The sequence below is a fragment of the Euleptes europaea genome, chromosome 5 (genome assembly GCF_029931775.1).
Source record: "Euleptes europaea isolate rEulEur1 chromosome 5, rEulEur1.hap1, whole genome shotgun sequence".
NCBI classification, from domain to species: domain Eukaryota; kingdom Metazoa; phylum Chordata; class Lepidosauria; order Squamata; family Sphaerodactylidae; genus Euleptes; species Euleptes europaea.
In genome coordinates, this window is record NC_079316.1 from 46,050,413 (window position 1) to 46,075,608 (window position 25,196).

The window sequence follows — 25,196 nt, forward strand, 5'->3', positions numbered from 1 at the left end:
CACCCAATGAGCTTTTGGGCCAAGTGATCATTTGAACCCAGATCTCCAAAGTTCTAGTTCAATACTCTAACTACCACATCACCACTCTAAGCACCACATCACAGCTCTTTTGATGATATCAACCTCCCCACCCCATGACTCCAGTAACATAAGAATTGTCCTCGTGTTCTCAAACACTGTGCCTAGACTAGATGTGACAGCATTCCTGATCCTGCCATTTTAAAGCCTAATGTGGGTGATTTAAAAATGCCACAAGAGCTACCCCCACCCCGTGGCTGTTTTGGCACTTGTAAAATTGCTGTGGGGGAGATAAGAGCATCTTTTCCTGCTGCACTCCTTGCAGCATTTTTAAATCACCCGTGATAGACTTTAAAAGTGGCGGTGGTGTCCCCAGTCAGAGCTGGGAATGCTGTCATGTCTAGTTTGGTGCACAGATATCAGTTAGATGTTCCTCATATTCACTGGATTACACACATTTGGCGGGGGGGGAGCCCAACACAAGGTGAGTTTTCCATGTGGTAAAATGGTCTTGCAAAAGCATTCCTAACCCATTTGTGGGTGTAAGGACTGATTCCGCCATACATATACATCATCCAGTGTTTCATAAAACAAAATTATTATCAGTCATTGCTTGTTAAATGTTTGTTTTGCACCTTTTGACATACAAAAGGCCTTCAAGATGGCACAAAATTAAAACTGAGAAGTAATACAGCAAGAACCACCTTTAAAACAGCATAATAAGGACCCAGAACAGCAATAAAAATAGCACATCAGAATTATTCAGCCCTCAGTGACTGGCTTGTGGCTTTCCTCCACTGAAAAGCAGAGTTTTTGAAATGATATCACGTGATATGGAAGCATGGCAAGTACTTGATCTTTGCTATCATTTTTACCCATGTGAGTCATCATTTATCAAGAGATAAACATGCATTAATTCATGCTAAGATCACTTCAGGGTGACTAATAAATTCATTAGTCTTTAAGGTACGCAAGACTCTTTGTCAAGGGATCCCTCTGGAATCAAGCTGACTAAATCCTTAAGAGGATAAGCAGCTAAAGCGTTGCTGACACCAGTAACAGCCAGGAATGGATCCAGTTATTTTATCTGCTAAATGTGTTATAGAATGTTAAATTGTATTACATTGGCCAATTAAATTGTGTTAAATTGGCCAAATAAAGCCAATTCTTGAACTCTAAGAAACATACTTCAGAGTTTTCTGCCCATCAGTGCTTGCTTTTATGATTTCAAAACCAATGTAAGGATATGTCATGCTACCTTCATCTTGCTAGTGGCTCCTCCAGGCTCTTTCAGGATGTTGGCAACCCTAGGTTGGCCATTGTGTAAAACAGTATGCTGCTGCACTAGTCTGATCCAGCAGGCTCTTATTATGTTTTTATCGTAGCCAATCTGATGGGAAAGATCAGAGCAAAGAAGGAGAAAACCTGGAAATGGATAAATAAAGGGCAATGTCACATGGATACCAAAAACAACAACAACAACAACAACCCAGTATGGAAGGCAAGGCAGAGGAAGTTATCTATGCGCAAGCAGCCAGAATCTCATTTTTGCTGCTAGGCCTCTGATTTTACAAGCCACATGCAACTCTGTTATTGGCTCTACATACTGTGTCTTCATAAAGAACGGAGTCCTTTGGGTGAGGTGCTATAGTCCCCAGGTTTTTTTTTTTTTTTGCTGATTTGTAAATAGCTGTTTGGCCCCCAAAGCATCAGCCTAGGAGCTGTCAGACCCAATGAAGGCCAATGACTTGAAAGAATTCATTTGGTGCTGAACCCTTTGGCAACAAAAGGAAGGTGACTTCACAGCCGGTCCTAAAGTTTGAGTAATGATATAAGGCTATGATTTGAAAAAGTGACCTCATTCCCTTTGGGTGAGCAAGAAGGAAATGTTAACTCAGATTAAAAGAGTGATTAAATCTCATCTTGGAGGAAGTATAGAAAATGTTGCTGAATGTTGCTGCAGACACAGATGATCCCATAACCCTGGTAAAACTCAGATCTCCAGGAATATGCTTGGAATGGAACAGAGTACTTTAAAAAGGTTAGTTTTCATTTCAAAAGCTGATGAATCCTGGCGCACTCAGAAGCTGTTATTGGGGTTAGCTATTTTGAAACAATGATAAAATGTGTCCTAATTAATTTCTCTGCGAGCCTGATATTTTCTCTTAATGCGGAGGCACAGAGAGGGAACGCTTCTGGAGCAAGTGCTAACCTATATTCCACCTCCTCCTGCTCCAAGGTGGCAGAATAAAAGAGCTCCTGCAGTAATCTTTCTCTAAGAGTTGCATTGTTAAAACCATCCTTGGGGAAATTCAAGCGGCATAATTGCTCTAGTCTGACTGTGCGTGCTAAGCTGCTTGAATTAAGTGGGTGTTTTGGAATCCGGAGCAAAGCCTTCTGGGAAATGACCTTTGACCCAGGCAGTTGCACTTCTCAACCTGCCGCTAATTAGGATGGAGAGAGTCCCCCTTTGTTTTCAAATACTAGTTTACCTCTGTCTTAACTTTCTGCTGGGAGCTGACCGCAGTGACTTAGTGCATAATGAACAGGGCACGGCAGATGGTAACACGCCAACATGCCACTGCCAGGAAACAAAACTTTCGCCGTTGCAATGCAAAGAGGCCAGGCTTTGAGTTGTTTGTTGAGCCTCAGCACAGTGACGCTATTTGTTAGCCACCTAGCGCTCAGCCCCGGCTATAATGTCTTAGAATGTGGCTTTCTTAGAAAACATTCTCCTCCCCATTCGCTACTGCCAAACTTCTCCTATGGGAGGTCTAGAAAGGAAAATGCCTCTGGAAGGAGAGGAGAGACTTGTCTGATTCGACACTGGAATTGCTCAAAGCCTACAGTGCTGAGTTGGACCTGAACAATTTATGTCAGGTCAAATGGAAGGACCGAGGCATTCCTACTCACTCTCATCATTCTGATCCATGTCAACAAGTGTCAGTGCTTTAAAGATAGCAGAAACGTTGTGGGGTAACTCAGTGGCGTGGATCAGGTGTAGTGGCCAAACCATAGCTTGGTTCTGCCTGAAAAAGCCCTGTGCTTGTATGTTTCCCTTTCTCTGTGGCGTCAGAGTCAATTAATGACATTGATTATTGTTTGATAGGTACATGCTGCTCCCAAATCTGCCTACAAAAACTAGGTAAGCTAGCTGAATGAAGTAAAATACAGCGTAAAAACAATACATACAGAATTATACGAATGTAAAACCAAAGAGGAGCTCATTATCCCAATAAATAATTATCTCCATTCCGCTTGAGTTCAAACCATGATTTTTTGGTTGCATGCAAATCATCAAACTATGCTTTGTGCTTCCATGTTCCAAGCTAGAATTGTAAACTGCAGTTTGTTTGTGGTTTTTAATCATGACTTGGATTGTTTGGTAGTTCAGATGTAATACTAAATTATGTTTTGTGCTAAAGTAGAAGTCCTTGGCTCTGAGTATGCAGACATAGAACTTAGTTTCTGAACCATCCCAATGTAAAACTGCAAAAAGTGAAATATAAGTAGTCTCATGTGTTTCATTTCATATAACTTTTATAAAATAAAAAGTGCTCAAATAGTGCTAATCAATCATTCAAGTATTCACTAGCCAGAATAATAGAAACTGAGCAGATTTAATTGTAACTGGACCATTGGATAGAATTTTCATGCACATTTTCTCCGTAAGAAAACAGCATTAGGGATTAAACAAAAACCTGTGATAATTTCTGCTCACTGTTGCTGGTATGCAGGAGATGAGACATTACTGGATGGAAGGATGCATGGTGTAGAGGTTAAGAGCGGCGGACACTAATCTGGTGAACCAGGTTAATTTTCCCACTCGTACACACAAAGCCTACTGGGTGACCTTGGGCTAGTCATAGTTCTCTCAGAACTCTCTCAGCCTCACCTACTTCACAAGGTGTCTACTGTGGGGAAGAGGAAGGGAAGGTGATTGTAAGCTGGTTTGAGACTCCTTAAAAGGTAGAGAAAACCAACTCTTCTTCTTCTTTGTCTTCCTCCTCCTCCTCCTCCTCCTCCTCCTCCTAAGACGGGCTTTACCATAAGGCAGAGAGCTGTGTTATACAGTAAATTAGATGGGTATTAAAGTCTCATTCACTTTATGGGAAAAAAACAATAAAAACCAGGGAGGTACACCATTAGACTTTCCTGCCTCCAGAGCCAAAAATCTTGGGGAAACCTTGCCCACTCCCAAGTTGATGGTTATTTAGGTAGCTCTCAAGACAGAAGAGAAACATTACATATTTCCTTTTTAATTGAATTTTATAATCTGCGACATGTTCTGAAAATGCCCTCAGGATGGCATATGAACAATCAAGCTGCAATTGTTTTTAAAATTCAATATATAAAAATTGTTCCACAAATTAAAACAGCAAGCACAAAAAAGAAGCAGCATCATAATAGTCCAAAGTCATCAACATTCCCAATATAATCACAAAATAAATCTGAAGAGCAATTTATTTCCACATGCTTGTTGGAATTAGAAATGGGTGAGCTCCCCATTCTCTGCCGCATAATTGGTTCAGTTTTTCCAAACTTTCATGGACAATTCTTGGGGGGAAAATGGGGCCTTTTTTGAGCTTTTCCCAATAAAGAAGGCAAAGAAGAAGCCAGGAAAGCTGGCTGCCCAGCCTTCCCTTTGCTAAAGTATCTATTGCTGCTGGGGAGCCTGAGAAATGGAATTCCCGATGCCTCCTTACTTTGACTCATTAGGTATTTGGAGCTGCCTGAGCAATCTGAGCATGCTCAGAAGAAACCAGCAGCATCTGGGTCTTCAAAATTATACCTTGCTGGAACTGGAGAGGGTTGCCAGCTCTGGGTTGGGAAATACCTGGACATTTTGTGAGTGGAGCCTGAGGAGGGTGGGGTTTGGGTAGGGGACTTCAGTGGGGTATAATGCCATAGAGTCCACCATCCAAAGTGGCCATTTCTCCAGATAAACTGATCAGTTGTAATCCCAGGAGATCTCTAGCCACCACTTGGAGATTGGCAACCCTTGCACTGGAAATTTTTCACAATAGTCCTCTCCTTCTCCTCCCACCTTTTTTGGGAATGAGGGACTGGTAGAAGGGAGGGTGGTACAGAATTTTTGTTCTCTAATAAGCAACTGCAGGCTTGGTCTATAATTTAGCCGAGATTGGGCCCAGCTCATACTTGCTTTCAATTTTCCAAACTAGGAGAGCTCATTTCTGAATACTCCCACTTCTGAATTTTGGCACCATATATAGCTAGAATAAAATGGTCTTTACACCTTTAAGAACCACAGCTGAGCAGGAGTTCCACAATATGGGCACCACTGTGAAAAAGGCTCTTTTGCTAGCTCACTTAAGTTCAGAATTGGATGGCACTCGAAACAAGTATGACCCAGCATTTTTAAAGGTGATTAAATAAAATTGTATTCTAACCTTCCTCCAAGGGTCTCAAAGCAGAGTACATGACCTCCTCCTCCTCCATTTTATCCTCACATCAACCCTGTGAGATAGGTTGAGCTGAGAGAGAGTGACTCGCTCAAGGTCACCCAGTGAAATTCATAACTGGGTGAAGACTTGAACTTGGGCCTTCAAGGTCCTAATTCAACACTCTTAACTGCTATACCACTCTGGCTAGCATGGTAGAAGGCATTTCACAAGATATTTTGGTCCAAAGTATTGTAGGATTTTAAAGATCAGAAGCAGAAACTAATGGGCACTAATGCAATTATTTCAGCACCTATGGATCCCCTACAGCTTATTTTTTTATCATAAATGGACTGCTCCATTCTGAACCAAATGCAGTTTTTGAACAGTTTTTAAAGGAAGCCTCACATACATCATGTTACAAATGCCCAGACAGGAGGTTATCAAGACGTGTACAACAGATGCTCTTCTTCAGTAACAGAGTCACAACTACATATAAGGGGAGATTGTGTTAGGCATGTGTGTGACCATTTGTGTGTGAACAGAGCAATTAGTATATTGTCCAGCTTTGGTATCTGTTATTGGAAACTTGGATTTTTGAGGGTGGAGAATCTTCCAAGAGCCCAGGGGTCAAATTCTCAAGTACAATCAGCCAGTGCTTGCTCATGCGATATGCAGCACATGTTCATAGCAAATAGATTCAGCGTTTGCTTCTGAGAACCATTTTATCAGTGATGAAAAATTATAGGTACAGGGCAGCAGTCATATACATGCAGCAGGCATAGCTTCAAATGCTACAGCTCAATGCACTAATTTATCATAGGCCAGGTAATCTATTTTACACATGACAGTGCTTCTGATTTAGCCATCTCCATTCTCTCCATCTTTTCATGTGAGGAAACATGGCCCATAGGAGACTATTGCTCTGTCCCCAAGAAAAACAGTATGATACTAGACTTCAAACATGGAGACATACAGAAGGCCCACACACTGCCAATTAAGGCTTCTTCTATGGAACATCTAAAGAAACTAAAGATCCATCCAATGTTCTCCCCAAATGAGCTCAGAGGATGAGCCCAGCAATTCAAAGTCCTCACTTTCAATGCAAGGTGAAGACTGTTTTCATGTTTGGATGGTCCATCCTGCCCACATTCCTGCTCTCACTTCTCTCTTCCCCTCGCCCTCTTCTTTCCATCATTACCCATCATTTAGGTACATAAGAACATAAGAAAGGCCATGCTGGATAAGACCAAGGTCCATCAAGTCCAGCAGTCTGTTCACACAGTGGCCAACCAGGTGCCTCTAGGAAGCCCACAAACAAGACAACTGCAGCAGTATTATCCTGCCTGTGTTCTAAAGCACCTCATATAATAGGCATGCTCCTCTGATCCTGGAGAGAATAGGTATGCATCATGACTAGTACCCTTCTCCTCCATGAACATATCTACTCCCCTCTTAAAGCCTTTCAAGTTGGCAGCCATCACCACATCCTGGGGCAGAGAGTTCCACAATTTAACTATGTGTTGTGTGAAAAAATCCTTTTATCTGTTTTGAATCTCTCACCCTCCAGCTTCAGCAGATGACCCTACATTCTAGTATTATGAGAGAGGGAGAATAGCTTCTCCTAGTCCAATCTCTCCATACCATCCATAATTTTATAGACCTCTATCATCTCTCCCCTTAACTGCCTTCTTTCCAAGCTAAACAGCGCTAAGCATTTTAACCACTCTTCATAGGGCAGTTGCTCTAGTCCCCTAATCCTTTTGGTTGATGTTTTGTGCACCTTCTCAAGCTCTGCAATATCTAGGCTTGCCAACCTCCAGGTAGTAGCTGGAGATCTCCCACTATTACAAATGATCTCCAGCCGATACAGATCAGTTCAACTGGAGAAAATGGCTGCTTTCACAATTGGACTCTAAGGCATTAAAGTCCCTCTCCTCACCAAACCCCACCCTCCTCAGGCTCTGCCAAAAAAATCTCCAGGTATTTCCCAACCCAGAGCTGGCAACCCTAGCAATATCCTTTTTTAGATGTGTTGACCAGAAATGCATACAGTATTACAAGTGTGGTCTCACCATAGACTTGTACAAGGGCAGTATGAAAGCAGCAGTAATCATTAGTGTCTGTTGTGCAAGAAAAACAGTGAATGGCTTATATCTGAGAGTAAACTGGGAGAAAACTACTTTAAGAATCAGACTAAGGGATGGGAAGAGGCAGGGTTTAGCTCCCCTTAATCATGCACTCTGGATTCCCCTCGCCCTGCCCCCCCCCCCATCGTAGATGTGAACAGATGGACTTACATATACAAAGGAATTGTCCAATTTGGCTCTGAACAAAGAATGTTATCGTTCCCCCCCCCCAAATGCCCCAGCTGCTTTTAGAAATACAATTAAATACATTGAGAGATTAGAAATTTTCATTCAACAGTTATCTGCTTCATGGAGATCTGATCCTTTCTCATGACTGGATCTCTTGTGTATCGTCTGATTTGAAGAGTTGGTTTTTATATGCCGACTTTCTCTAACACTTAAGGGAGACTCAAACTGGCTTACAAGCACCTTCCCTTCCCCTCCCCACAACAGACACCCTGTGAGGTAGGTGGGGCTGAGAGAGCTCGAAGAGAGCTGTGACTGGCTCAAGGTCACCCAGCTGGCTTCATGTGTAGGAGTGGGGAAACAAATTCAGTTCACCAGATTAGCCTCCGCCACTCATGTGGAGGAGTGGGGAATCAAAGCCAGTTCTCCAGATAAGAGTCCACCCTCCACCGCTCCAAACCACCGTTCTTAACCACACCAAGGTGGCTCTATATGGTGGGTTTACTGTTGGCAGAATAACTTGGTTTATGCCTCTGCTGTCCTCCATTGCAGTCTGCAAAACAGGTAGGGTACCTAATTGCAGGGGGAAGGGAAAAATCTATGCCACTTCCCCATACAGTTTGGGTAGAATACCTTCCCTGCCACCCAGCTAGCACAAGCAAAGCATTTGTCTCTGTCCTCTCCTGCTGGGGAGAGGAACTACCTATCCCAGTGCCAAGTCTTAGTCTCTGCCTCTATTCCTTCTCATGTGAAAAGTAGGGGAGTGGTCAGTCATGCAAGGGCATAGCTTTAGCCTCTGCCTCTATCTCCCTAAGGCTGTACAACCTTACCTACCTGCCAGCAAGTTCAAGAAAATATTTCCTCCATTATCTACTCCAGGTGAGGTGTGTTGCTTATTGCCAGGATTATTTGCATTCTGCTTCTATCTCCGAAATTACACAGCCTTTCCTGCCTATGAATTGGTACAAACAAAGCTTTGCCACTGCCTGTGAGCTGCAGTCCTAGATCACAAAACAGCCAACAAGTCCAATTTTTATGCTGGATCAAAAATCCAGTAAGATGGTGTAATGAATGCATGGCAAAAAATGGAAATGCCTTGTACAGAAACACCAACTGAAATAATCCCATTTGGAGGGAACATCAGCAGTCTCTTCTGGTTGGATGACATATCTGTCAGGCACATACAGTATCAGCTGAATTATTCGTCTCTTCTTTTGCTTCCCCTTCTACTGCTTGGGGAACCGAAACCAGAGATGCCAGAATTATGATCAGAGCCTAATTTTTGCTATCTTTACTAAATATCAGAAGTTATTGTAGTAAAATTATTTATTTTAAAGAATGTATTTGACTCAGGTTGAATCTTAATTGTTTTTGAACAACACATCCATGCAAGTTTGACCTAAGTCTTTGGATGTGATAAAGACGCTGGATGAAATGTTGTATGTGCGAAGATGTGAAAATTCCCTTCTGCGTATCACAAAGACATGCTGAGAAAGGGAAGCACTCGTAAATCCTGTTCATCGTACATTTCTAAATACCAGCAGCCATAGGCATTCCCAGCTGCTTACCCATACATACTTCCATCCTACACTGAATTTTACCTAAGAATGAATCTACAAGCTCAGAAAAATCAACAGGATACAGCCCTCATGGGACAGTAGCACTTCAGAATAATTAGACATTGAATGCATAATAGATTTTCACTCACTTCCCATTTCCCATTGTTAAGGGAATGCCAGTGATCATGATAGTGGATCAGCCATAGCAGTTTTACACACATTCTGGTTATCAGATAATAGCTGCAGTGATCATTGGGCAAACATAATATGACATTGCACCCAAACACTGGTGCTGTGAGTTGCAAAGGTAACTTCCATTGGCCTGGCGACAAAAGGCAAGACCAACTGTGGCTTGTAAACAGCGTTTTCAGATGATGAACATTCCAGATGTTCTTCTTTGTTCTGCATCAGGGACAGAATGTTCCATCCATGAGCTTTACATAGCCTTGCTCTGTATATACGGGGGAGGGAGGTATAGCCATTTCCTGCTTTTAAATAAAAGAAGTGGCCGGGTAGGCTAGATATGCACTGCAGAGGGGAAGCTGTGTTTCAAATATATAACAAAGTAAACGAAATTAAATGCAACAATTAAAAAAAAGTCGTTGCAGGGTGAGACACTGCATCATGAGGAGTATGCAGGAACTCATTGCCTTCACCCACTTTGAAGGGTCTCCTGTCAACAGGGTCTATGATAAAGAAGAGAAGCACACTCCTTCACTAATTACCTGTGTGTCACAAGGTGGGAGAGGCCTTCCCTTCTTTCCCCCTTTTCTTTTTCTTCCCTGTTGACAGGGACCATGCAGTCTAAGAAGAACGCTTACACCATCTTTCATTCACAACTCTCTACCTCTATTTTTATGCTGTCTGAGAAATAGCTTTTCAGACCCAGAACCCACCTAGTTGTGAATGAGGGGCAGATGGCAGATATTCTGTGACATTTATGGAGATGGACAGGTTGGGATGAAGCCCAAGGACTAGCAGAGTCTAGGAACTGATCCACTCCACTGGATAGAGGGGGGTGGGGAGTTACAACCCAAAGGGAAAACTTGCCTTCTCTTTGATTTGTTAACATCAAATTCTGGCAGGCTGGAGCCCCAGGACCTGGCACCCTGATTAGCTAATGCCCTGTGAGCCCACGTGGGAAGGGTCTGAAAATGGAGCTGTTCCTCTATGTGTGAATTCGCAGAGGGGAGGAGATGAAGGTGAAAAGGATGGAAGAGATTGACAAGAGTGGGGAAGGAATGTTGCTTATTGCAGGTGTGGCTGGGCAGGTGCACAATGCATTCAGCAGCCAGCCTCCCACTGAGGCTGGATCAGATGTTGAAGTACTATAAAAGTTCACTTGTGTGTAAAGTGCCGTCAAGTCACAGCTGGCCCATAGTGATCCCTGGTGGGGTTTTCAAGGCAAGTGATTAAACATTGGTTTGCCATTGCCTTCTTCTGCAGAGTCTTCCCTTCCAAGTTCCAAACCAGCATAGCTTCTGAGATCTGTTGAGGTGAGGCCATTCCACATCCCTGTAAGTTCACTTACCCAGTAATTATCCTTTTATTTACATAGCTGTACCGAGCACTGTCTTGTAGTTACTCAGTGAGTTTGTGCCTTGTAGTATTAAAGCTATTTTGCTAAGGAGCCTTGCACATATTCCTACCCACAGCCAAGACTGCTTGCCAGGGCTACTGTACAATCCCCCTTGGGTTTCATGCCTCTGGGCAGCGCCATGTACGAGAGCCAAATTAAAAAAGCAGAGGTGATAGACAGCAAGCTGCCAGAGTCAGGTTCCAACTTCCCACCTAACTGGAGTTGGAGAGGTCAAAGAGGCCCAGTTCTGAGTGCTGGCGAGTGGATCTCACTGGGAAGGCTGGGGGAAAAAGCACCAAGCTTCGACACACCTACACCATGGAATTTACTTATAATGTCTTTGACCCCCATATGCCCATTTTCCTCTTCTGTCTGGTGACCAGATGCAAAGGAGGTTGTGCCTTTTGGTTTCCCTCCATTGTTACCCCCAGCAGTTATCTTCAGCAGGTTACTGCCTTCGAAGTGAACATGGAGGTTCCATTGAGTCACCAGGAGTAACAGAACATATCCACCATGAATCTAACCCCCCTTTAAAGCCAATTAAAGTAGGGACCCTCACTGCATCCTGTGGCAGTAAACGCCACAACCTAATTACTGAATGGAGAGTTACTTCCTTTTGCCTGCCCTAAATTGAGGTCTTTGGGTGCCCTCAGGTTCAGCATATAAGCTTTGCGGGGAATGCTGCAAAAAAACAACAACCAGGGTCCTGATCATGTATGATGCCTCTATATGTATACTTACACTGGCGTCCTGCAAACATTTGTCTGTGGACAGAGCTGTTGGTTGGTTATGATCTTGCTTCTCTCTAATGTGCATAGAATGACTGAACAGTTGTGTCACAGTTGTGTGCATTTGTGCTCTGACAGAGATCTTTGGTTTCTTATAACAAATATAGAAAAGTGTTCCTACTTGCATCTGTGAAATGTTGGAATGTAAGAAGGGACACAAGCCCATTTCCTATGTGTCATGGACCACAATCAGTTCTCTTTTTCTCTATTTTCGTTTACCCTGTTGTTTTGAGCGATGAACACCTTTGCCTAGTGCAATGGGATATGCTTTCTCTCCCAATGGCAACTTGAGAACACAGTTCTGTGGAGGGGACATTGATTCCAGGATTTTCAGCCATGTCAGATTTTTCACCACTGCTGTGGCTCCTTTAACAAGAACTAACATAAATTCAAATGGGGGAAGAATCAATTAGGGGGCAGAGGCAGGAAAGGCCGTGAGTGAGAGACTCAGCTAGCATGACAACTGGGAAAAATCCACCAGGAATGTCTGAGTAAACCCCCTGATTGTGCTGGCTAGGAAAGAAAAAACAGCCAGGCCTTAATCTGTGGCTAGCAGTCAGTACACGCCGCCGATTAAATATCCATCCATTTGCACATCACTCTCTCTGCTTGTGTACCCAGAGCCAGCAGCGCACTGAATTACAGCGCAGCAGGTTTACCAAATGGGTGCTGTCAACTGACAGGCCAAGGGGCCCTACGGCAATTTCACTCACTTTTGATTCATGGCTTGTCAGAACGCTAACCAAATATTCCATTTTCACCCTCAGGCTGCTTTCTGACTGCTGACTTGCATTGCCAAGTAGAACTCCGCTCTTGCTTCTTGGAAGGATGTGCTCGGCTCCCCATTCCCTACAGGCCAATCTCTCGGGAGGAGAGATTCTTAAATAACGATCTGAATTCCTGCAGAGAAATAGTTCAAAGATGGAGGGGGCCAATGTGATTGCAACTTGCAGAACATATTATCATGGGAATTTTTTATTCTCTCTCTTGGATGATTTTTTTCCGCCTATACTCAAGGGATCTATATTTGAATCCAGGCTTAGGGAAGTTAGATAGTTTTTGCATTGACCTCTTTGCTGCAGTTTGATATTAAAAGAGACCAAGACACTTCCTGCCTCTTGCAAACATCTCCCCACCCTCTCCCCTATGGTTTCATTACCAGTGGCACTGCTCAGGAGTTGATTTGAAGGAAGCAGTTCCATGGGCATGTTGGCAGGAGCGCTCCTGCCTATGTGGACTTGCAAACAGTGTATGGGCACTAGACTCCTTGCCCTCTCCGCTTTACAGAAGGAATGTACAAACATTTCTGGTGGCTTTCATGTGTTGTTGTTGTATGCTGCTGCATTTTGCCTTATTTATTGCTAGCATTCTTGATTCATATGTTTCTTCTATGGCATTTTACTCCATTTTAACGCCAATTATACACACACAATTGATCCAAAAATAATATTTAAAATGGAATAGGGTGAATCCAGTATGATTCCTGCCAAGGGAGGGAGTTGGGAAGAACTTGCTTGCTTGCTTGCTAGCAGCAGCTGAATACCATCTCAGCGGTGTTTGTTTTCTCCTCTGCTCGCAGGATCTTATCACGGGAGTAGCCAGAGGCCTGAAACCTTGGCTCATGAGCCCATGCCTCACAGCCTGGTGCCAGTGTTGTGAAGAAGTTGGTTTTAATATGATTTTCTCTACCTTTTAAGGAGAATCAAACTGGTTCACAATCTCCTTCCCTTCCTCTCCCCACAACAGACACCTTGTGAGGTAGGTGGGGCTGAGAGAGTTCAGAGAGAACTGTGGCTAGCCCAAGGGCACCCAGCTGGCTTAATGTGTAGGAGTGGGGAAACAAACCCAGTTCACAAGATTAGAGTCTACCACTCATGTGGAGGAGTGGGGAATCAAACCGGGTTCTCCAGATTAGAGTCCACCGCTCTTAACCGCTGCACCACACTAGCTAGATCAATGAATCAAGATTCACACAGAATGTGTTTGTTTTCTTTGATTACTCAAACTGCGTGGTTTACATTGGTTGTTTTGTATTTTGGAAATGCCTTAATAAGCAAATAAATAACAAAAGTAAATGGTGCAAAATATTGATTCCTGTGTTCAATTGGCACAAGGGATAGGCACAAAAGAGATGAAGGATTTCAAGTAGAAACTGTGGAGCTGCAAAATTAGGTACCATCTTGCTGTAAAAGCACTAATATTGGGCCTTACTGATGCCTTCTGCACTGCATTATATTACCAAACAAACAGCAGATTTTCTGCTTGTGCAATTCCCCAGGGTACCTAAATTCTACACTCTACCTAAGGTACATAAGTCATTGCTAAACCCACTAGGTAGACCCATCATCAGTTTGGTGGGATCACTTTTGGAACCAGTATCGAAATATATCGATTCTTTTTTACAAGTATTCGCTAAAGACACTCCCTCATATTTGGCTGATACTAGACAATCAAATCAAGCCTGAACTGACCCTAGAAGCTAAAATGACTAAACTGAGGCTGTCGTATTTTGGTCACATCATGAGACGACAAGAGTCACTGGAAAAGACAGTCATGATAGGAAAAGTTGAGGGCAACAGGACAAGAGGAAGACCCAACAAGAGATGGATTGACTCAATAAAGGAAGCCACAGCCTTCAATTTGCAAGATCTGAGCAAGGCTGTCAAAGATAGGACATTTTGGAGGACTTTCATTCATAGGGTCGCCATGAGTCGGAAGCGACAGCACTTAACACACACACACACAGACAATTTATAACTCAGATTGAAAATGAACCCATCACAACAGAATCCACTTTAGCCACTTTTGATGTGTCCGCTCTGTATACAAACATTCCTCTAGAAGTTCAATTAATAATTCTCACAGCTGCTACTGATCTTTCCACCACATTATACAGGAGAGGCTATCCTATTGTAGAACATGCGTTCCACAGAGCTCAGGATTGGGACCACAGATCTTTAATTACCAGTTCCTCTTCGAATAAACCTTTACCCTATAGACTAACGGCATCTATGCAATTTTCACATTTGTCTTATGACATTAAAAGAATCATCCGTCGCCACTGGCACCTGTTAGAACATATTCCAGGTTGCCAAGATCCTCCCCTCCTAGGTCTTAGGAAAACCAAATCCTTGAAAGAATATTTAGTTAGAACTGATCTATACCAACCATGGGAACGGCTCAAAGTTTGGGGCCACCACAAATGTGGATCATGTTCCATGTGCCCATATAGTGTTCCTATTAAGCAGGTTAGTTCTACCTCTTCTAATTTTTCTTATACTCTAAAACAATTTAGTAATTGTGGCTCTGACATGGTGATTTATTCGGTCATCTGCCCCTGCAGATTGATGTATATAGGCTGTACATCTAGACCCCTCAGACTTAGGATAGGGGAACACAGAGCGAGGATCCGTGCCAAAAACTTTGGGGCCCGCTTGTACAACATTACATTTCCCATGGCCATTCCGACACGGATTTATTATTTTTCGCACTCTGGCAATACAAACCTCGACCTTACCATCAACAAGACATGAAAAAAATCTTAATGCAACAAGAAATGCGCTTTATTTTTGCCTTTCAAACGTTAACACCTAAACGATTAAATAATGAATTTGATCTTTCCTGTTTCATTTAACTTTTTGATACTGTCCCTTTAAAAAAATCACTCTCAGCCTCCTGCTTGCTTGGGAGCGGTTCGCTCTCGATTGATCGGAAGGATGTTTTAGCCCGGCCTGAGCGGTTGTAATTTACCACAGCTGGAGAGAAAGGCAGCGCTCTTACACATCCCTCTAGGAGTACTAGATGCGATTTGTGGGTAAGCAATGTTGCCGCTTATTATATGATTTTTTTCTGACATTTTCTGACTTGTAACACTTTAAAATAAACTCAAAAATAAGTGTAAATGACGAATATTATGTTGCATATTATTGCTTTTTTATTTCAGCCACAAGGTGATTTACCAGCAGCATACAGTACAGTTCATCATTGAATGCTTGCAAATATATCATAAATGATGAAGCTGATGAAGCCATCGTGAAATGTGAGGTGACTGGTCTCACATCACCTCCGAATTCTCCGAGGTCTTCTTAGCACCCGATAGACATGACTTCTCCGTGCTGGTCAATTTCCTCCTGGACTTGCCGGGTCCACCCCCGGGTGCTGGCAACTTATTGGAGACTTTTTGCCCATGAACTATTGTTGTGCTGTTGTTGAATTGCAATTCTTATTGTATACCTCTTAGGCTGTTAGATGTTTATATTATATTGTATGTATATGTTTGGCTTTGCATATGTTTGGTTTATCTTGGGGCATGACATTAATGCCCAGTAAAAATATTTTCTGAATGTTTAATTGTTATATGGTGTATGAGAATTTATTGCACCATGCCATTCGTTGAGCCCTCATGCCGCCAACCTCCAGGTGGTGGCTGGAGATCTCCTGCTATTACAACTGATCTCCAGGTGACAGAGATCAGTTCCCCTGGAGAAAATGCCCACTTTGGTAATTGTACTCTATGGCATTGAAGTCCCTCCCCTCTCCATACCCTGCCCTCCTCAGGCTCCACCCCCAAAATCTCCAGGTATTTCCCAACCCGGAGCTGGCAACCCTACATTATAATCTGCGGAGGTTCTTCCCCTCCCCAAACCCCACCCTCCCCAGGTCCCTGCCCCCAAATCTCCAGGAATAATTAATATTGTTTTATGGTGATCATATGTTATTTTGATTTGGTCAAATAACTGTAAATTAAAGATTGATGAATCTCCAGGAATTTCCCAATCCAGAGTTTGGAACACTAGCTTTGTGGGACACCAGTAAGGGAAGGGAGGGGAGTCACAAACAATTTCAAATATCCTATTAGTAGATGTTGGGTTTTCCAAATTGTAAGTCATGATTTCACTAAAAGTGAGGGCTGGGGCCTTAAAGTCAGATAGCTGTGGTTCCAGCTGTATTCAGAATGAAGATAAAATTCAGTGTAGACAGAAGAGTATGCAGGAATCAGGGGGATGTGGCAACAGGTGATAGTCACAGATACCAGATAAAAATGAGGTTTTCAGAGGGAGACTGGAAGGTTAAAATGGCCCTAGAGCAAGCCAAGGTAAGCTGAGGTGCATTGTGAGGACAATGCACTTCCAGTTTGTGCCTTTGGGAAGCTCCCAGTTTGCATGACTATAATGTCTGAAGACTGCTAAGGAGCATAAATTGTCAGAACAGATTGGCTGCGACAGGTTTTTTCAGGATGAAGAAAGGCAGAGACAGTCCAGAAGGGCCCTATTTTGAAAGTTGCCCCTATATCTCAAGAAACTTTTCCAGAAGCAGTATGGGAGGATGAATGAGGGATTATAAACCACAGCCACATGTCTTCCTAGCTGGGCATGATGACCCTTTTGTGGTTAAGGCGGGAGTGAGGGCAATCTGTGCATGTTTTGTGAAAACAAGATCAGAAGCATTCAGGGGAAGCTTTACCTTTCTGGCCAATTTGCTCCTTATCGCCTCTGCCATAAGCTCCGTCCTCTGTTGCTGACAACAGTGAAGCCAGCTGCTGCTTTCAGTGTCCCTGATGACAGCTGGCAGCTTTCTCCTCTGCCCGATGCAAAGCAAGCCACTATTTTCCTGTAAGCCAGCACAATTCTCAGTGACCCTAGCTGTGGTATGTCAGACAGGCAGGGATCTCTGGGTTTTTTTGGAAGACAGGCGACTCAGATTTCTAGGGTGCTTTTTGATGGCGCTGCTAAAAACCACAGTAGCAGGAAGAGAGTCCTTGAAGCTGGAAGTATCACTTTAATGAAGATGTTTTCTGCTTCCACTGCTGTTTACTCTTGCTGAATAGCCCTCAGTCTATGCCAGTCCTGCTACTGCATGTGGACTAGCATTGACAGAAGCAGGCATGGCTCCTCTTCTTCTGCTGGCAAGTGCAATTGGTGGGCAAGCAGCACTCCGAATCAGCTTTGGTGAGTTTATTTATTGATAGAAGGCATATCCTGCCTCTCAGCCTAAAAAGGGTGGTTTACATTTGTGATTTTAAATATGACCAAACAGTTGAACACTATACAAATGCCAATCTTAACTGTTAAAATTTACAGAAGAACAGTCTAATGAGACCCCTAAAATACTGTGAGGGTCAGTGGCGGTTTCTTTCCCATAAGGGTAAAGGTAGTCCCTTGGCAAGCACCGGGTCATTCCTGACCCATGAGGTGATGTCACATCCTGACGTTTACTAGGCAGACTTTGTTTACAGGGTGGTTTTCCATTGCCTTCCCCAGTTGTCTTCCCTTTACCCCCAGCAAGCTGGGTGCTCATTTTACCGACCTCAGAAGGATGGAAGGCTGAGTAAACCTTGAGCCGGCTACCTGAAACCGACTTTTGTCGGGATCGAACTCAGGTCATGAACAGAGCTTGGACTGCAGTACTGCAGCTTAACACTCAGCACCACAGGGGCTTATTTCCTATACTTGGAAATTTTTGTGTGACCCTGGGTCCAGTTGGATCCAGGCCCATTTGCACAAAAGGTGTTTCTAACATATGCATAAACATACCTTATACAGCAGCAAGACATGTTTCTGAAGAGACCCATCTCCATCTGTAAGCCCAATATAATAGTACTCCCAAACTGAGGAACTCCTCCTTTAGGACAGAAACATCTCTAGAGCAAGCTCCCGTTTCAGCCCTTTGGTTAATATTACTGACCAAGAGCATCTCCGTCGTCTCTGGATTAAGCTTCAGTTTATTGGTCCTCATCACCACCTGGACTGGATGAGGACCAATAAATGTCATTATTTGGGAAAGAACTGATGTCTTAGAAGTGAACCCGAACAATTCACCCTGTACACAAAGCCTAGTTCTCACGGATCATCATTTTTCTGGATCTGCAGCCAGGGAAAGATGTCACTTTGACTCATTGCAATGTATGACCATAACAACCTGTCAAGTACTGAATATAATGCATCACCATGTAGACCTTAGCACTTCCAAAGCCAGGCACACCAGTTGAGTTGTACAGCCTCAAGGTGCATCCAGTGGGCTTTTATGAACGTTGGACCCAAGCGATCTCCACCATGCTGTGAAGTTGCTTTTCAGTGTTTTATGTCTTTGATGCCAACAATGTGAGCTGTTGTGTTGGTAGCCACAACAGCTCACATTGTCTGCAGCAAAGACATAACACATTGAAAGGCAGCTTCACAGCATGGTGGAGATTGCTTGGGTAAGATGCACATAAAAGCCTTCTACAGGATATTCCAGAAACGGAATCAGAAAATGCTGACCTAACTACAGGAGCAGACTTAAACATTAGGCTGTCCTAGAAAGGTGCTCGGGGCCATTTTCTCTGCCCAGGTGTTGTGCCCCCTGGAGCAGCTACCAATTTCTGTACCCACCATATTTGCACCCTATTATCATCAATATATTTATTTATATACAATTACCACTTTTTAAAAAGTCACGGTAAACAAGACAGCAACCAGGATGCAGCAAGAATGGCTAGCAGAAACAGCAGCAATGAACATCAGCCAGGAATGATGCTGTGTGCTGTTTTTCTCTAAGCAGAAAAGTCCTTAGTTCATTGTGGCAAATGGAGGAAGAATATGCACACTTTGCTTGCCTGTGAACTGTTATTAGTTAAAAATCCTGCCACTGATCAATTTGGGGAATTCAAAGTGTACTGTGCAGAAACTGTCAAAGACGTTTCAGTATTAAAATGCTGCTCCTCACCAGTTCTTTGTGTATCTGTTTTAATTGCATTATGGGTGAGGAAAAGCCCGAGGCCTAATTTATGGATCCCAACCGAGACTATCTGAAATGCTGATGATGGTGAATGCTGCAGGCATCCAACGCACATGAGGGAAGACAGCAAACTTCGCCCCTGGGGCATTGTCTCTAGATTGTTTAAAATAATGTATATTCCTTACACCTTCCTCAGCCCTGACCTGGATGGCCCAGGCTAGCCTGATCTCGTCAGATCTCAGAAGCTAAGCAGGGTCAGCCCTGGTTAGTATTTGGATGGGAGACCACCAAGGAAGTCCAGGGTTGCTGTGCAGAGGAAGGCACGGGCAAACCCCCTCTGTTAGTCTCTTGCCATGAAAACTCCAAAAGGGGTCGCCATAAGTCGGCTGCGACTTGACAGCACTTTACACACACACACACACACACACACCTTCCTCACAACTGTGCTGAACTGAATTCTACTCCATGGATTCAGGGAGTCTGCAAGTCTCTCAAATGACTGCTCCTGTATACTCACAAAGACTCACACGCCACCTCCTTCAAATTAATTCTGATTTAATTAAAACATAAGTACAATTGAAGACATAAGAAATACCACAAATCCACCCCCCCAGCATTCAACAGATGTTTTGGATCCCACAAAAAGCTTCTCTCCAGCAAAAATTCTGGGTCCCCCCTCCCCAGATCTGAACAATGTCTGCACCTATCACCTTTTAACCACTTCCCTTTCCCAGTAGGCATTCATTATTTAGTGCCATTGATGCATGGAGGCTGTCTATTAGTTGCAGGCATGGTAAGCGGGGTAAAGAAGAGGGAATTGTGGGATCAGGGGAGGGTCATGGCTTAGTCCTTGCATGCATGAAATATGGCAAAAGTTTGTGCTGAACAAATCAAACCATCTCAAGTACTTTGCCAAACCATTTAAGCTTGCATTATTTGTAGTTCTGAATAACTGGTTAAATTTTTGTGCCATCTCTAGTCTAGCAATAATTCATTTCCCCATAAGAACAGTAGATAAAGAGATCATAACTGATTTACTGTTTTGACTCCTGAGGGGAAAAAAAGTTACATTCTTAATTATATTTTTCCTTTTGCTTTGCTAAATAATTACATGTATGCAGCAGTTAACAACAGGACTAATATTTTTAAGTCTTTTCATTAAATGACTTATGAATTATGGGCATCTTACTGGTGTTGAATAAACATAGGCGGAACTGAGCAGCCACTATCTTTTTCTATCTTAACAGAATGTGGAATGCAGTATCATAGTTCTGTGGATTGCCTATGTACAGCATAGGGTTGCCAGCTCTGGGCTGGGAAATATCTGGAGATTATGGGGGTGGAGCCTGAGGAGGGCGGGGTTTGGAGAGGGGAGGGACTTCAATGCCATAGAGTCCAATGGCCAAAGAAGCCATTTTCTCTAAGGGAACCAATCTCTGTCACCAGGAGATCAGTTGTAATAGTGGAAGATCTCCAGCCACCACCTGGAGGTTGGCAATCCTAGTACAGCAAGATGACATCACTTCATACACTAGACATTGGAGTGGCTCCAACCAGGTTTTATGTTGATGAAAAAGGTAGGAAGGGGTCCCATTTAACCACCCAAAAGAGTATGCTGGGATCATGAGTGAACAGAAGCCATGTGGGATGGGGGCTGTAATTAGGGTTGCCAGTAAGATTGCCAGGTCCCTCTCCACCATTGGTGGGAGATTTTTGGGGCAGAGCCTGAGAAGGGTGGGGTTTGAGGAGGGGAGGGACTTCAATGCCATAGAGTCCAATGGCCAAAGCGGCCATTTTCTCCAGGTGAACTGATCTCTATCAGCTGGAGATCAGTTGTAACAGCAAACCTCCAGCTAGTACCTGGAGGTTGGCAACCCTAGCTGTACTAAAGAGGAGAATTGGGTCAGATCTACCAAAAAAGCTGGCTGGATCCAACCTCTGACGAGGAGGGGGAAAGAAGTGCTCAGCCATACCCACAAGATTGCAAAGAAAGTCATGGAAATACAAATGCAGCCAGGAAAAAAAAGCAAGAGTGTATACAAGAGTGTTATGCAAGAGTGTAGAGAAAGCTTCCCTTGTAGCGCTTCATTTTCTGGCTGTGGTTGGGGTGACTATAGCTACCCTTTCCTTTTCTGTGGCATTTTTAGAATGTGGGCAGCTGTAGGGTTCCTCCTGGCGATGCAGCATTTTCGTTGAGCAGTCAACACACTTCCAAGGCACCAGGATGCTTTGCCAAAATGCCACCTGGGCCAGTGTGTTGGCTGCTTGCTTTGTTTGCCTCCCAGATGCTGTCGAAAGATACTGAGCCTTGGTTAGAAGCGCCGACTTGGCAGTTTTTGATATTGCTGTAACATAATCAGCTTTTGCTTCTGCAGCAATTAGCATATTATTACCCATAATGTTTTGCATGGCAATTTTGTTGTAAACATTTGTACTAATTCACCATAACCTAATTATTTTTATGATGCATAATTATGGAATATTTTCCAAGAAGGAATATTTCTATTTTCTAGCAATGGGGAAAAGTCAGATACTTCCAGATCTGCACTCTTTCTAATTACTGCCCTTCAAATTTCTCTTTGCTTGGGTTAGGACAGCAGCTCACCAAGGTCCCTGAATGCCAGGTGCTCAGGAAGGGATGTTGTTGAAGTTTGAGATGTATGGTTGCTAATGAGACTAAACCTAACAAAGTCCAACAGTTGATGGGGCCTTCAAAACTTGGGGCCAGAATCCCTGTCAGGTCTGCCTTGCATGGGGTGAATAAGAACTTCTTCTGGGCTTACCAGAGTTGTTGCTCAAGCTCCCAGGCACAGACAGAGGGAGACACATGAACAAGTGACTATGGTGAGTTCATCTGCCAGGCTGTATTAGGACATGAACTCACTGGTGGGCATAGGTTTTATCAGCCTCCAGATGGGACCTGGAGTTCTCCTGGAATTACAAATGAGCTCCAGACTACAGGCTTCAGTTGCCTGGAGGAAATGAGAGTTTTGGAGGCTGAACTTTATAACATCACACCCCTATTGAAAGCTTTCCTTCCCCAAACTTTTCCCTCTCTAGGCTCTGCCCCCAAATCTCCAGGGATTTCCCAACCTGGAGTTGGCAACAGGTTTGTTAGGCATGGCCTGGCAACCAGCAGGAAAAGGGAGGTGTGGAAATGTGGGGTTGCCCTAGGGTTGCCAGGTCCCTTTTTGCCACCAGTGGGAGGTTTTTTGGGACAGAGCCTAAAAAGGGCAGGGTTTGGGGAGGGGTGGAACTTCAAGGCCATAGAGTCCAATGGCCAAAGCAGCCATTTTCTCCAGGTGAACTGATCTCTATCGGCTGGAGATCAGTTGTAATAGCAGGAGATCTTCAGCTACTACCTGGAGGTTGAGCAACCAAAATGAACACCACTGCACTATTACGAAAGGTAAAGAAGAAAGTGCAGGATAGGCTATTGGTAATAAACAAACAACGCAATATTATAGCAACAAAGTGTATATGGTGCACAATTTAACATCTAAGTATAAACAGACACAAAACTATGTACAAAGATATCTCATAGTCCAAAGGGTACAAAAATCTGGTTTCAAAGTTAGGAAGAAGGTATTCTTCATGCAGAAGTTGCTAGGAAGACGATTGTTTCTATTTCTTCATCAGTTCCATTTAGTTAAAGCTTCTATATATGCACATACAAGTATCCAAATTTAATCCAGTCTCTCATAGAATTGAGGAAACCAACTGTGTAGAATAATATTTTTAAGGTTCCAATACAGGATACAACATTGTCGATACACAGTTGTACAGACGATTCTAACAATTTGACTATTCCCAGTGGGATAACGCAAGTAACCCTAGGGTTGGCAACCCTAGGGTGCCCGGTGAAAATGTCAGGACACCTCTCTAGGAATCACTAGAATTATGATGATTGCTAGAGAGGCATAATATCATGTTTGGGTTTTCAGTTACATTGCTGTATTGGCCAATGACCATTTGTGGGAAATGGGAGTTGATGGTGGGATATCCCCTGTTCCTCCAGGGGGCTGGCATGGCAACCCTGGTTGGCAACCCTGGATGGGTATCAGCAAGTCATTGTTCTCAGAATCGGTTCTCCATATCGGGAATAAGGGTAATTTGCCTACCATATAAGAAAATTGTAAACACACACACACACATACAGACTGACAAAAAGACCCCCGCCCTTTCCAAGTGCTACTTTTAGTAGTGCTTTTATAGCAATGGTTTTCCATTTCCACTGCAACTATCTGAAAGTGTTTATGGCTGATATTCATGCTGCACAGTACTTCTCAAATGAATGCACTGCTCTTTCAAGATATCTAGATGCATCCCTGGTAATGCTTCACACAGTTACACTAGGAGGGTAAAATATTTTCCATTCCCCACTGTCCCATATTCAATCTTGTCCTGGACTTGACTCTCCTAATGGAAGGAAATGGCCAGAGCCTCCCTGACTTTGAAAGTGCCTGGTCATGCCCTCCAGCCTTTCAGAGGAAGGAAAAGAAATGAATCGTAGTAACAATTGCAACAATAAAACCTCACAATCTCTCTGGCCAGGTGTGCAAAAAGGAAATCCCTCCCCAGTGTTCCCAGGTGATCAACTTACAGGCTGAAGCATGAAGTCTGATTAGCCCTGCAATGTTTTATAAGCTTGCATAGCTGCAAATGTTATGGACACCCATAAAGTTATCCAGGCCTTTAAAACCCTATTGAGCCACAGTTCAGGTCTCCTTTGCTTCCTGGGGCAACACATTTCAGAGGCAATGCTGGGCCACAGAAAAACCAGTTCTGTTTCGTTTTTCTGAAGGGGTTTGCCTGTAACGTTAAATGCTTGATGCCTTTTAACTGTAGCTTACGATGTTCATACAATAACTGGGTTTTTACAAAGAGTGAGTCAAGAAGCCTGGGTTTTGTTACATTTTTTAATCTTCCCAGGCTCTAAGAGCCACTTCACGCATTGAGCGGTGATGGTGGAAACACTGACTTCCCCTCATGAAAGTACATACTGCAGAGAACCTTGGTAAATCACAATTTTTCTGCAGCGTACACCTGTATTAAGTATACTTTCACTATGTATTTTAAAAAACCCAATATCAGGATTAAATTGCAAAAGGCCCCTTGCGATGTGTTTACACCCGGAAGCGCCGCATTTCAAGGGGCCTTTTACCACTCAAACTGGGAGTTTGAATGGTAAAAGGCCCCTTGTGATGCGGCGCTTCTGGGTGTAAACCAAAAATGATGTGGCGTGATGGGCAGGCACACATGCACGCGTTGCCGACCGACCCTCAGCTGGTCGGCAGGCAGCCAGGTGGATTGGCGGGGGTTTGCCCGTCACCACCTGGCACTTGGCAACCCTAGTGATGGCCCTAGTCCAATCAAAGCAGCACAGTGTCCATGGCAATTAAAACAGAATGGCCTGGCTTTGTCCTACTATATGGGCAACCCCCTGCCTTTTGTCCACTCCTGCTTCAGGTCACCACAGAGTTTCATGTTTACCTTACAAAGTACTAAGAGATAGCCAAAAAGGCCCTGAGATAATGTTTATATTGGATTGATGTCACATAATCTTCAACTAGCTCTTCTTTGGATCAATAAAGTTGCAATATGTGACAAGCATGAGTGTAATATATGTAGTGCAATATGGATTTTAATAGCTGCCATCACCTCCAGTCTGTCTGTGGTTAAACTTTAACTGATAGAAGTGATCAACTGAATTTTGGATGTGTTAGTGTTATAAACTTTTCATTTATTTTAGTTATTATTCAGGAAAACGTCTGCCCTGTAGTCAAACAGGAGAACTGAGGTAAAATAAACTTTCATTT